The following is a 15,191-nucleotide window of genomic DNA, read 5'->3' as shown; positions in this document are numbered from 1 at the left end:
ATTTGGTGGCAGCATTGAAATTGAGCAAGTTGACACATGTGCCGTGCATGGCACATGTGTGTAATCTGATTGTACAATGCTTTGTGCATAAGTACCCAGGCTTACAGGACGTCCTGAAGCAGGCCAGGAAGGTGTGTGGCCATTTCAGGCGTTCCTACACGGCCATGGCGCACTTGTCAGATATCCAGCGGCGAAACAACCTGCCAGTGAGGCGCTTGATTTGTGACAGCCCGACACGTTGGAATTCAACACTCCTAATGTTCGACCGCCTGCTACTACAAGAAAAAGCTGTCAACGAGTATTTGTATGACCGGGGTGCTAGGACAGCCTCTGGGGAGCTGGGGATTTTTTTTGCCACATTACTGGACGCTCATGCGCAATGCCTGTAGGCTCATGCGTCCTTTTAAGGAGGTGACAAACCTAGTCAGTCGCACCGAAGGCACCATCAGCGACATCATACCATTTGTTTTCTTCCTGGAGTGTGCCCTGCGAAGAGTGCTGGATCAGGCCGTAGATGAGTGTGAAGAGGAAGAGTTGTGGTCTCCATCACCACCAGAAACAGCCTTATCAGCATCGATTGCTAGACCAGCAGCAACGCAGTAAGAGGAGTGTGAGGAAGAGGAGTCAGAGGAGGAATGTGGCTTTGAGGAGGAGGAAGACCAAGCACAACAGGCATCCCAGGGTGCTCGTTGTTGTCACCTATCTGGTACCCGTGGTGTTGTACATGGCTGGGGGGAAGAAGATACCTTCAGTGACATCAGTGAGGATGAGGAACGGGACATGATTAGCTCGGCATCCAACCTTGTGCAAATGGGGTCTTTCATGCTGTTGTGCCTGTTGAGGGACACTCGTATAAAAAAGCTGAAGGAGAACGAACTGTACTGGGTGTCCACGCTACTAGACCTCTGGTATAAGCATAAAGTGACTGAAATGTTACCGAATTCCCGCCAGTCGGAAAGGATGGAGCAGTTCAAAAATAAATTAAAAAGTATGCTTTACACAGTGTATAAGGGTGATCTCACAGCACAACGGGAATCTAACAGGGGAAGAGATGAAAGTAATCCTCCTCCTCCCACGACCACGGCGGCAAGAACAGGATGCTTTCCAGACGTGTTGTTGATGGAGGGCATGCGGACCTTTTTAACTCCTATGCATCGCCACAGCCCTTCGGGATCCAGCCTCAGAGAAAGACTCAACTGACAGGTAGCAGACTACCTCGCATTAACTGCGGATCTCCACACTCTGAGAAGCGATGGACCCCTTGACTACTGGATGTGCAGGCTTGACCTGTGGCCTGAGCTATCCCAATTTGCAATCGAACTTCTGGCCTGCCCTGCTTCAAGTGTCCTGTCAGAAAGGACCTTCAGTGCAGCAGGAGGTATTGTCACTGAGAAGAGAAGTCGCCAAGGTCAAAAATGTCTTAATTATCTCACCTTTATTAAAATGAATGAGGGATGGATCCCAAAGGGACTGACATTGGGCAATACATTTGAGTAAAAAAGGCCTGATGAGATGAGCTGCCTTGGGCTAAAAATGGTACTCACGCTGCTGTATTTTATCTTCAAATGCCGGATGAGTTGCGTGACTTATCCGCCAACAACTAGGGTTCAAGCAGCAATGTTTTAGGGCACTTTCCAACTGTCAAACAAACATCAATTTTTCTGGCCGCTGCTACAGCAGCGGCTGCAACAATACCTAGTTTTTCAGGCATGTGTACAATTGTACATGACTAATTTTTCTGGCCTCTGGTGCTGCACTGTGGCTTCAAAACCCAAACCAAATAAAAGGCACATAACAGGGATTAAACTGCTAAGAAAAGTACTACTTAACACACCACTCATATCTGGTGGCACAATAGATTGCACGCGCAGTGCCCCAAATTTGAAGTAGGAGGACCGACCAAGAATCTTTTTCCATCTCCCTGTTCCTAAAAATTATCTCCGGGTTCCTAAAAACGATGCCATACCTGTACTCGATTGTGCAAAAGAAGTCATGGCATATGGGGTCTTTCATGCTGTCGTGCCTGTTGAGGGTCGGGGACCCTGGTATAAAAAGGCTGAAGGAGAACGACCTGTACTGGTTGTCCAAGAATCTTTTTCCATCTCCCGGTTCCTAAAAATTATCTCCGGGTTCCTAAAATCGATGCCATACCTGTACTCGATTGTACAAAAGGAAATCATGGCATATGGGATCTTTCATGCTGTCGTGCCTGTTGAGGGTCGGGGACCGTCGTATAAAAAGGCTGAAGGAGAACGACCTGTACTGGGTGTCCAAGCATCTTTTTCCATCTCCCGGTTCCTAAAAAATATCTCCGGGATCCTAAAATCGATGCCATACCTGTACTCGATTGTGCAAAAGGAAGTCATGGCATATGGGGTCTTTCATGCTGTCGTGCCTGTTGAGGGTCGGGGACCATCGTATTAAAAGGCTGAAGGAGAACGACCTGTACTGGGTGTCCAAGCATCTTTTTCCATCTCCCAGTTCCTAATAAATATCTCCGGGTTCCTAAAATCGATGCCATACCTGTACTCGATTGTGCAAAAGGAAGTCATGGCATATGGGGTCTTTCATGCTGTCGTGCCTGTTGAAGGTCGGGGACCCTCTTATAAAAAGGCTGAAGGAGAATGACCTGTACTGGGTGTCCAAGCATCTTTTTCCATCTCCCGGTTCCTAATAAATATCTCCGGGTTCCTAAAATCGATGCCATACCTGTACTCGATTGTGCAAAAGAAAGTCATGGCATATGGGGGTCTTTCATGCTGTCATGCCTGTTGAGGGTCGGGGACCCTCGTATAAAAAGGCTGAAGGAGAATGACCTGTACTGGGTGTCCAAGCATCTTTTTCCATCTCCCGGTTCCTAATAAATATCTCCGGGTTCCTAAAATCGATGCCATACCTGTACTCGATTGTGCAAAAGGAAGTCATGGCATATGGGGTCTTTCATTCTGTCATGCATGTTGAGGGTCGGGGACCCTCGTATAAAAAGGCTGAAGGAGAATGACCTGTACTGGGTGTCCAAGCATCTTTTTCCATCTCCCGGTTCCATAAACCCATGCCATATACACGTCCCCTGATAGGGGACACCGCAGTGGAAGGTACCCGGCCACAATTTCTTTGCACAAAAGGCAATCCCGGACCCCAACCTGTACTCGATTGTGCTAAAGGAAGTAACCTTACCATGGGTCCCAGACTGCACGTCTTTGTAATTCTCTGTCTGGGAAATTATATATCTATCAAATCTATCTATTTATCTATCAAATCTATCTAACTATCAATCGTATCTATCAAATGTATATTGCATCTATTGATCTATGTAATTCGTATCTATCAAATGTATATTGCATCTATTGATCTATGTAATTCATATCTATCAAATGTATATTGCATCTATCGATCTATGTAATTCGTATCTATCAAATGTATATTGCATCTATTGATCTATGTAATTCGTATCTATCAAATGTATATTGCATCTATTGATCTATGTAATTTGTATCTATCAAATGTATATTGCATCTATTGATCTATGTAATTCGTATCTATCAAATGTATATTGAATCTATTGATCTATGTAATTCATATCTATCAAATGTATATTGCATCTATCAATCTATGTAATTCGTATCTATCAAATGTATATTGCAACTTTTGATCTATGTAATTCGTATCTATCAAATGTATATTGCATCTATTGATCTATGTAATTCATATCTATCAAATGTATATTGCATCTTTTGATCTATGTAATTCATATCTATCAAATGTATATTGCATCTATTGATCTATGTAATTCGTATCTATCAAATGTATATTGCATCTATTGATCTATGTAATTTGTATCTATCAAATGTATATTGCATCTATTGATCTATGTAATTCATATCTATCAAATGTATATTGCATCTATCGATCTATGTAATTCGTATCTATCAAATGTATATTGCATCTTTGATCTATGTAATTCATATCTATCAAATGTATATTGCATCTTTTGATCTATGTAATTCGTATTAAATGTATATTGCATCTTTTGATCTATGTAATTCGTATCTATCAAATGTATATTGCATCTATCGATCTATGTAATTCGTATCAATCAAATGTATATTGCAACTTTTGATCTATGTAATTCGTATCTAGCAAATGTATATTGCATCTATTGATCTATGTAATTCATATCTATCAAATTTATATTGCATCTATCGATCTATGTAATTCGTATCAATCAAATGTATAATGCAACTTTTGATCTATGTAATTTGTATCTAGCAAATGTATATTGCATCTATTGATCTATGTAATTCGTATCTATCAAATGTATATTGCATCTATTGATCTATGTAATTCGTATCTATCAAATGTATATTGCATCTTTTGATCTATGTTATTCGTATCTATCAAATGTATATTGCATCTATTGATCTATGTAATTCGGATCTATCAAATGTATATTGCATCTATTGATCAATGTAATTCGTATCTATCAAATGTATATTGCATCTATTGATCTATGTAATTTGTATCTATCATATGTATATTGCATCTATTGATCTATCTAATCTATGTATCTATTTATCAAATCTATCTATCTCGTGGTTGTGCAAATGGACTGTTTGCGGTTGTTTGCGGTGCATTAAACGGGGAGTTTGGTCTGTCACTGTGAAGCGGGCGTAACCCTTACATTACCTGATCGATACAACATCATACCTGATGTTTTAAAGCTCGTTATTCCAAACAATTTAGGAATGTTAGGTGATTTATGCCCTTTATGACTTAAAAACAGACTCTGCATCAACTATGTAATTTTCCATGGGAGTTTTGCCATGGATCCCCCTCCGGCATGCCACAGTGCAGGTGTTAGTCCCCTTGAAACAACTTTTCCATCACTATTGTGGCCAGAAAGAGTCCCTGTGGGTTTTAAAGTTCGCCTGCCTATTGAAGTCAATGGCGGTTCGCCCGGTTCGCCGGTTCGCAAAAAGTTGCGGAAGTTCGAGTCCGCCGTTCGCGAACCGAAATTTTTAGGTTCGCTTCATCACGGCATAAATATTGGTATGCCCCCCCCCCCACTTTGCAACTATAAAAGCCTTCACTCTTTTGGGAAGGTTTTCCCACAGGATTTTGGAGGGTGTCTGGGAAATTGGTGCCCATTCAGCAAAAAGAGTATTTGTGAGGTAAGACACCGATGTAAAGTACGAAGGTCTGGCTCACAAACCCATAAAACTATGTCTTCAAGGACCTTGCTTTGTGCACAAGCCTAAGTTATAAGTAAAGTGCTATTGATAGTGCAGGGTGCTCTATCAATATCAAGGGCCTGTGCTCAAAATAGCGCAAAATCTGGTATTACAAATCATTGGTTAAACAGAATTACCAGATAATGTTTAGCACATCTGACATATCTTTAACACACCCTATGCTTTCAAAGAACAGTGCAGCCACGTTAAACATCGCTCATATTATAACCATAACAGTGCTAACATTTTTAGCGTTACTTGAGACCTGAAGTAAAGTGTTAGAGCTAAAATTTAAGTATAATAGAAAACATTTACCAACATGGTTAAGTATTCACTCATATATACATATATTAAATGTAAAATATATGTTAATTATTGAAATACATGTATAAAATATACATGCAGTCACATAGATACACATAGATACACACATACAAATACACATCTATCTATCTATATATACATTTATATATATATATATATATATATATATATATATATATATATATATATATATATATATATATATATATATATAAACTGTGGGCTCTACCCTGTCAAACACCTTGTCATATGTCATATCCTTTTAAAACAATGTTAACTCCATTTTTTTTTTAAATAGATTAAAACGACAATAAACACTTTGAGATGGTAATATAAAATGATACATTATATTTATATATATAAAAAAAAGTCTGCAATATACTTTCATTGTTTTTCACGGACTAATCTTTTCTTTGAATGCATTAATCTATCTAACATTTGTTTAATGTATAATGTCCCAATATCATTGCTCTTCATATATATCTATATTGACATATGGCTATAGATATACATATATATATATATATATATATATATATATATATATATATATATATATATATATATATATATATATATATATAGATAGATAGATAGATAGATAGATAGATAGATAGATAGATAGATAGATAGATGATAGATGGATAGATAGATAGATAGATAGATAGATAGAATAGCAAATGAGTGCACTCTCACTTAAGTTCAACTACCAGGGTGCTAATGAAGTATAATATACAAGTAAACAAAAGACTTGCACTCGCTGGATTTTTCAAACTCCAATTTTACTGTGACCGTGTAGTAACATTTTGGGGATAATGTATCCCCTTCCTCATGTTCCTCAGACCACTAAGTGAACTGGCCGGGCATCCACGCTCTCCCGGGTAGCTCCGCCCCCTGCAGGTGACGTCATCATCCCGGGCAACGTGAGTCCGGTCAGTAAAAGACAATTATGTGCACACTAGAGATAAAAAACAAACAAACATGGCCAAATAAAGCAGATGCTCAAAAGCAAGACAGTTAAACCAAAGAAAAGCAAAGATTGCTGTAATTAAGTATCGTATGAGCCGCACTGGGTTGCCATAGCAACCAATACAAACAATAGAGCGTGCAGGTCATGTGGTACCAAACCAGCCAATAAGAGGACACCAAAACAGATATACGCTGAATCCGTGTATCGTACGAACTACACTCAGTTGCCATAGCAACATATGTAAACAGAAAAGTGTGTAGCTCATGCGGTACCGGACCAATCAAAAAAGAGACCAAGCAAGAGGCACAGAGGCATAATATACGAGCTTCAAGTAATTAAGTACATAAATGAATGCAAAACATTAGTGGTGTTCTATTGTACCTATATCAACCAATGCGGACAAAAAAACATAAAATAATGGCACAAAAAGCTATATTGCCGTCACGCATTGAGTAATATCTGTCAAATGGAAGACTCTCAGTAGTAATACAAAAATACAAAATGGAAGCAATAAAATATGTTAATATATATTATGCCTCTGTGCCTCTTGCTTGGTCTCTTTTTTGATTGGTCCGGTACCGCATGAGCTACACACTTTTCTGTTTACATATGTTGCTATGGCAACTGAGTGTAGTTCGTACGATACACGGATTCAGCGTATATCTGTTTTGGTGTCCTCTTATTGGCTGGTTTGGTACCACATGACCTGCACGCTCTATTGTTTGTATTGGTTGCTATGGCAACCCAGTGCGGCTCATACGATACTTAATTACAGCGATCTTTGCTTTTCTTTGGTTTAACTGTCTTGCTTTTGAGCATCTGCTTTATTTGGCCATGTTTGTTTGTTTTTTATCTCTGGTGTGCACATAATTGTCTTTTACTGACTGGACTCACATTGCCCGGGATGATGACGTCACCTGCAGGGGGCAGAGCTACCCGGGAGAGCGTGGATGACCGGCCAGTTCACTTGGTGGTCTGTTTGTACTTAAGGGGTGTTTGGTAAGTAAATTGTAACACTTTATGGTCTGAGGACGGACTATGTTATGTCTGAAAACGTTCACTAATTAAAAGTGCCTGTTTAAAGGATCCCTTGGAGTGCGCTTCTTTCCATATGCCTATATATATATATATATATATATATATATATATATATATATATATATATATATATATATATATATACCAGGTTATTTGTATGTCTGAGGACAGATCGTTTTGATCCGAAACCGTTCACAGCATTAAAGTGATCCTTTTTCAACAAGACCCTTGGAGTGCTCTTTCATTTTTGGATATATTGATATTTTAAGCAGCACCCAGGGCACTAGCATTGGGATATCTGGAGTGCATTTTTTTTGGATTTATATATATATATATATATATGCTTAGAGGAATACTGCTACACCTTACTTACGAGGCCCAATGAAGGCCAAAACGATCGTCTGGGGTTGCTGTGTTCCTTGTTCAGAGAGGAATTGCCTGGTATTTTGGCGCTGGACCGTAATAGACGGGATCAGACTAATATACTACAGGAAAGTTCTACTCTGTGAAAAAAATTACTGGGCTAAAAGAAGTTGCACTCAGGTGGTAAATTGCCATAGAACAGGCTAACAATGGTATTGAGCTAGTTGTTCGTTCCTGTGAGTACACTTCTCTCTGTGTGTATTTAGACTCCCTATGGGAAAAAGGGGCAACCAGACATGGACTCCTTGCTCAGTGTGCTTAGAGGAATACTGCTACACCTCACTGACGAGGCCCAATGAGGCCCAATGAAGGCCGAAATGATTGTCTGGGGTTGCTGTGTTCCTTAGTCAGAGAGGAATTGCCTGGTATTTCGGTGCTGGACTGACCGTAATAGGCAGGATCAGACTGATATACTACAGGAAAGTTCTACTCTGTGAAAAGCATTACTGGGCTAACAGAACTTGCACCCAGGTGGCAAATCACCATAGAACAGGCTAACAATGGTATTGAGCTAGTTGTTCGTTCCTGTGAGTGCACTTCTCTCTGTGTGTATTTAGTCTCCCTATGGGAAAAAGGGGCAACCAGACGTGGACTCTTTGCTCAGTGTGCTTAGATGAATACTGCTACACCTCACCAAAACGATGGTCTAGGGTTGAAGCGTTCCTTGTTCACAGAGGAATTACCTAGTATTTCAGCGCTGGACTGACCGTAATAGGCGGGATCAGACTGATATACTACAGGAAAGTTCTACTCTGTGAAAAGCATTACTGGGCTAACAGAAGTTGCACCCAGGTGGCAAATCACCATAGAACAGGCTAACAATGGTATTTAGCTAGTTGTTCATTCCTGTGAGTGCACTTCTCTCTGTGTGTATTTAGTCTCCCTATGGGAAAAAGGGGCAACCAGACGTGGACTCCTTGCTCAGTGTGCTTAGATGAATACTGCTACACTTTACCGAAATGATTGTCTAGGGTTGCTGTGTTCCTTAGTCAGAGAGGAATTGCCTGGTATTTCGGTGCTGGACTGACCGTAATAGGCAGGATCAGACTAATATACTACAGGAAAGTTCTACTCTGTGAAAAGCATTACTGGGCTAACAGAAGTTGTACCCAGGTGCCAAATCACCATAGAACAGGCTAACAATGGTATTTAGCTAGTTGTTCATTCCTGTGAGTGCACTTCTCTCTGTGTGTATTTAGTCTCCCTATGGGAAAAAGGGGCAACCAGACGTGGACTCCTTGCTCAGTGTGCTTAGATGAATACTGCTACACCTCACCGAAACAATGGTCTAGGGTTGCTGTGTTACTTGTTCACAGAGGAATTACCTGGTATTTCATTGCTGGACTGATTGTAATAGGCGGGATCAGACTGATATACTACAGGAAAGTTCTACTCTGTGAAAAGCATTACTGGGCTAAAAGAAGTTGCACCCAGGTGGTAAATCACCATAGAACAGGCTAACAATGGTATTGAGCTAGTTGTTCATTCCTGTGAGTGCACTTCTCTCTGTGTATATTTAGTCTCCCTATGGGAAAAAGGGGCAACCAGACATGGACTCCTTGCTCAGTGTGCTTAGAGGAATACTGCTACACCTCACTGACGAGGCCCAATGAAGGCCGAAACGATTGTCTGGGGTTGCTGTGTTCCTTAGTCAGAGAGGAATTGCCTGGTATTTCGGTGCTGGACTGACCGTAATAGGCAGGGTCAGACTGATATACTACAGGAAAGTTCTACTCTGTGAAAAGCATTACTGGGCTAACAGAACTTGCACCCAGGTGGCAAATCACCATAGAACAGGCTAACAATGGTATTGAGCTAGTTGTTCATTCCTGTGAGTGCACTTCTCTCTGTGTGAATTTAGTCTCCCTATGGGAAAAAGGGGCCAACCAGACGTGGACTCCTTGCTCAGTGTGCTTAGATGAATACTGCTACACCTCACCGAAACGATGGTCTAGGGTTGCTGTGTTCTTTAGTCAGAGAGGAATTGCCTGGTATTTCGGTGCTGGACTGACCGTAATAGGCAGGATCAGACTGATATACTACAGGAAAGTTCTACTCTGTGAAAAGCATTACTGGGCTAACAGAAGTTGCACCCAGGTGGCAAATCACCATAGAACAGGCTAACAATGGTATTGAGCTAGTTGTTCGTTCCTGTGAGTGCACTTCTCTCTGTGTGTATTTAGTCTCCCTATGGGGAAAAAGGAGCAACGAGGCATGGACTCCTTGCTCAGTGTGCTTAGATGAATACTGCTACACCTCACCGAAAGGATGGTCTAGGGTTGCTGTGTTCTTTAGTCAGAGAGGAATTGCCTGGTATTTTGGTGCTGGACTGACCGTAATAGGCAGGATCAGACTGATATACTACAGGAAAGTTCTACTCTGTGAAAAGCATTACTGGGCTAACAGAAGTTGCACCCAGGTGGCAAATCACCATAGAACAGGCTAACAATGGTATTGAGCTAGTTGTTCGTTCCTGTGAGTGCACTTCTCTCTGTCTGTATTTAGTCTCCCTATGGGAAAAATGGGCAACCAGACGTGGACTCCTTGCTCAGTGTACTTAGATGAATACTGCTACACCTCACTGAATTGATGCTGTGTTCCTTGTTCACAGAGGAATTACCTGGTATTTCAGCGCTGGTCTGACCGTAATAGGCAGGATCAGACTGATTTACTACAGGAAAGTTCTACTCTGTGAAAAGCATTACTGGGCTAACAGAAGTTGCACCCAGGTGGCAAATCACCATAGAACAGGCTAACAATGGTATTGATCTAGTTGTTCATTCCTGTGAGTGCACTCCTCTTATTATTTAGTCTCCCTATGGGAAAAAGGGGCAACCAGACGTGGACTCCTTGCTCTGTGTGCTTAGAGTATTCTGCTACACCTCTCTGACGGGACCCACAGAAGGCCAAAAAGATCGTCTGAGATCGCTTCTCTGGCCTTTGGCTGGGATTAAGTGCGGTTTTCTGTGTTTGGTGTTGGCTGAAAGATTTGCTGCCTGGAGACCTGCTCCTTCGGCCTGGGGTCCTTTCCCTTTGGGGTTACTGGGCTAAAAGAAGTTGCACCCAGGTGGTAAATCACCATAGAACAGGCTAACAATGGTATTGAGCTAGTTGTTCATTCCTGTGAGTGCACTTCTCTCTGTGTATATTTAGTCTCCCTATGGGAAAAAGGGGCAAACAGACATGGACTCCTTGCTCAGTGTGCTTAGAGGAATACTGCTACACCTCACTGACGAGGCCCAATGAAGGCCGAAACGATTGTCTAGGGTTGCTGTGTTCCTTAGTCAGAGAGGAATTGCCTGGTATTTCGGTGCTGGACTGACCGTAATAGGCCGGATCAGACTGATATACTACAGGAAAGTTCTACTCTGTGAAAAGCAATACTGGGCTAACAGAACTTGCACCCAGGTGGCAAATCACCATAGAACAGGCTAACAATGGTATTGAGCTAGTTGTTCATTCCTGTGAGTGCACTCCTCTTATTATTTAGTCTCCCTATGGGAAAAAGGGGCAACCAGACGTGGACTCCTTGCTCTGTGTGCTTAGAGTATTCTGCTACACCTTTCTGACGAGACCCACAGAAGGCCAAAAAGATCGTCTGAGATCGCTTCTCTGGCCTTTGGCTGGGATTAAGTGTGGTTTTCTGTGTTTGGTGTTGGCTAAAAGATTTGCTGCCTGGAGACCTGCTCCTTCGCCCTGGGGTCCTTTCCCTTTGGGGTTTGGACTTCTGCTGCTATTGGGGGGGTGGTTACTCCTTAGGCATATAGCAACTGGGTAGTAGGGGTATCCCCTTGGCCTTGTGGCATCATCCTTGGACTTCAGCCACATGCTGCTTTTGGGGGGGGGGCGCTCTGAAATCCAGCCTAAAGAGGCAATAGGGCAAATATGGCTACCAATGTGCCAATCATTCCCCATAAACTTCGGGTGTTGATTGCTGAGGAATTCCGAGAGAAGATTGGTTTGGCTCATGTCCAGCAGGTTGTTTTGGAGGGTGTTTTAAAGATGCCAAGAGCAAGTTTGCATTGTGTTCATACTTTCCCTTCAAGAGGGATTTTTGATGTAGCTTTCACTGATGAGCACCATTTACAGACCTTCTATCAACAGACTATTGATATAGCTGCTGCTCCAGAGTTGGTGGGCATGAGATTTGTTGCCTGTGTACAGAGGGAGAGAAGAATCCTGATGGCAGTACATATGTACAACCCGTGGGTCACTGATGTGGAAATTCGCCTGTTTCTTTGTCGCTACTTTGATGATGTTCAAGGAGGTAGCAAGCTGAAGAATCAGTTTGGGACTTTCAATGGAAAGCACAGGTTCTGGGTGCGGTTTGTGCCAGATGAATTAGGTATTGGTGGAAAGAAACATCCTCCACAGACTTTCGCCATTGGTGGAAATAGAGGTTTCCTATATTATGATGACATGCCTCTTTTTTGCCGTAGTTGCAACCTGTTTGGTCACATTGCTGAAAATTGCCCAGGTGCCAGATGTTGAAATTGTGGTGAGGAGTATAATCTTGTTGCCCACTGTAGTAAACACCGGACCTGTGACCTGTGTGGTTCTTCAAGTAATCTGTGCAAGATGTGTCCTTTGATGATATTGCAGGGGCTTGATAGAGTGAAGCCTTCCTACACTGATGTTGCAAAAAAAACATCTTCAGTAGCGATTGAGCCATCTGTGAATGAGGAGGAGGAGGTCTCTGATGAGGCATTGAACTCTATAATCTGCAGTTGGTTTCACTGTCGGAAAGGTGTCTGATGCTCCTGTGGTGGTTCCTGTGTCTAAGAGGGTGGAGGAAGCCCAATCAAATCTTCAGGAGGTGGATCTTGCTACATCTAATGTGTTATCTGCTTCCGATGTTCTTGAAGCCATGTTGCCCAATTCTGTGGATGATACTGTTGCTGTTCCAGGGACGGAGAATTTTTCCTTCACTGCGTTATCTTGTGATCCTGCTCCTGATGCTGTTTTTAGTGAAGGGAAGAACATTGATAGGTCTGCTGTTGTGTCCTCTGGTTCTGAGGAGGATATGGACACTGCAGGGAGAAAATCTGTTTCCAAGTGGAAAAAAGGTGCAGATTCTGATGGATGGGAGAGTCCTGATTTGGATCTTCCAGTAGTTAAGAGCGCAGATCCAGATACTGCAAGTGATGCCGACTCTTTAATTTCAGAGTTTCCATCTGTCTCTACTAAAGATGTTACCTCTGACTCAAGCCAGTGTATTGGTGACTTTTCTGATGCACTTTTGTTGGTTATCTAGATAAAAGAGATGTGAACCAACTTTCTGAAGTTACTAGTTATGAGGCTGTCAAAGGGGAGCCTAGGAGGTCGGAACATCACAGAGGCAGATTTAAAGGATCTCCTTTGAGTCCTAAAAAAAAGAAAGGAAAGAAGAAGTCCTGATGTTAATTCTTTTTTTCTTTTTCTTTAATTTATTTTTGTGATGTTTCTGACCATTTCTTCCCTTAACGTCAGGTGTATGAAAACTATAGCAAGGAGAGCTGCAGTTATTATCTGTATGTTCTGCTAACATATTTTGTTTGCAGGCATGTGGAAAAGTTTTTGTGGGACTGTTTTTCGTTTGTTTAATGTATATGCTTCTCCAAATAGGGTAGAAAGTTTGCTTGGTTTTGAAACATTAAAGTTTTTTCTGCCAGGTCGAGATCCAACTTTTATGGTTGGGGATTTTAATTGTATTATTAAGAATGGGGACAGAGAGGGTGGGAGTGATTGTAGGTTGGATAGCTCAGGGAATTTTTTAGTTGATCTGCTTAAATTTTTCAGTTTGAAGGATGCCTTCGGGTCTGTTTCATTTTCAGGGGAGGGTTTTACTTTCTTTTGTAATAGTGGTGGGATAAAATCTTGAATTGATTTTTGTTTTTTATCTAAATTTTTAGGTGTTGATGATTTTTTTTTTAAAGCGGATACCTTTTACAGGTCATGCCCTTTTGATTTATAAGGTGAATTGTGATTTGAAGATCAAGTATGGTAAGGGTGTTTGGAAACTAAATGTGGATTTGTTAGAAGATGAGAAGATTAAGTGTCAGTTTGTTTAGATGTATGAAAGGTGGGAACTGCTCTTTGTTCCCCTCCCATTTACTTCCTGTGCAGCAGTAGTTACTGGACACGGCCAAAGCACTGAGAGATATCAGGTATTAATGTAACTGGAGTGAATAAGGGAACCTTCTTCCAGAGCACAGACATTGGAACCTGTTATCATCATGAGCTCATATGTGTTAGACAAACACGTCAATAGTTCATATCTATCCTTCACTACAGGAAGCATCAGAATGATACCGCAAACTCCAATAGCCTTAGACAGCAATGACTATTCACAAACATTGGGAATTTCACAGCAGATATTTAAAGAAGATGGTGAATTGGCAAGAACTGGGAAGCAATCATTATGTACAGAGAGTAATTTAGCCATCAAACAAGAGGACAACATTTATGCCTTATCTAGTGAAATTATTATCCCAGAGGATAAACATAAACCACACACATTTACTGAGTTTTCAAAACATATTAAAGAAGGGAAAAGTCTACAGTCTAGCCAAATGATTCATACAAAGGAGAGACCTTTCAAATCTACAGAATGTGAGAAACGCTTTAGATGGAAGTCTAATCTACTAGAACACCAAAAAATTCACACAGTGTGGAAAACGTTTTGCAAAAAAGAGTAATCTGAAAAGTCATGAAAGGATTCACACAGGGGAAAAGCCTTTCACATGTACAGAGTGTGAAAAAAGTTTTTCACAAATAAATAGTCTTAAAAGTCATGAAAGGATTCACACAGGAGAAAAGCATTTCACATGTACAGAGTGTGGAAACAGTTTTACACAAAAGAGTGATCTTAAAAAGCATGAAAGGATTCACACAGGGGAAAAGCCATTCACATGTACAGAGTGTGGAAAAAGTTTTACAGAAATGAGTAGTCTGAAAAGTCATGAAAGGATTCACACAGGGGAAAAGCCGTTCACATGTACAGAGTGTGGAAAAACTTTTACACGAATGGTTCATCTGAAAACTCATATAAGGATTCACACGGGGAAAAGCCGTTCACATGTACAGAGTGTGGAAAAAGATTTACAGAAATGAGTAATCTGAAAACTCATGAAAGGATTCACACAGGGGAAAAGCCGTTCACATGTACAGAGTGTGGAAAACGTTTTACACAAATGGATTATCTGAAAATTCATGAAAGGAGTCAC

The sequence above is a fragment of the Bombina bombina genome, chromosome 5 (genome assembly GCF_027579735.1).
Source record: "Bombina bombina isolate aBomBom1 chromosome 5, aBomBom1.pri, whole genome shotgun sequence".
NCBI classification, from domain to species: Eukaryota; Metazoa; Chordata; class Amphibia; order Anura; family Bombinatoridae; genus Bombina; species Bombina bombina.
This window is presented reverse-complemented; position numbering follows the sequence as displayed.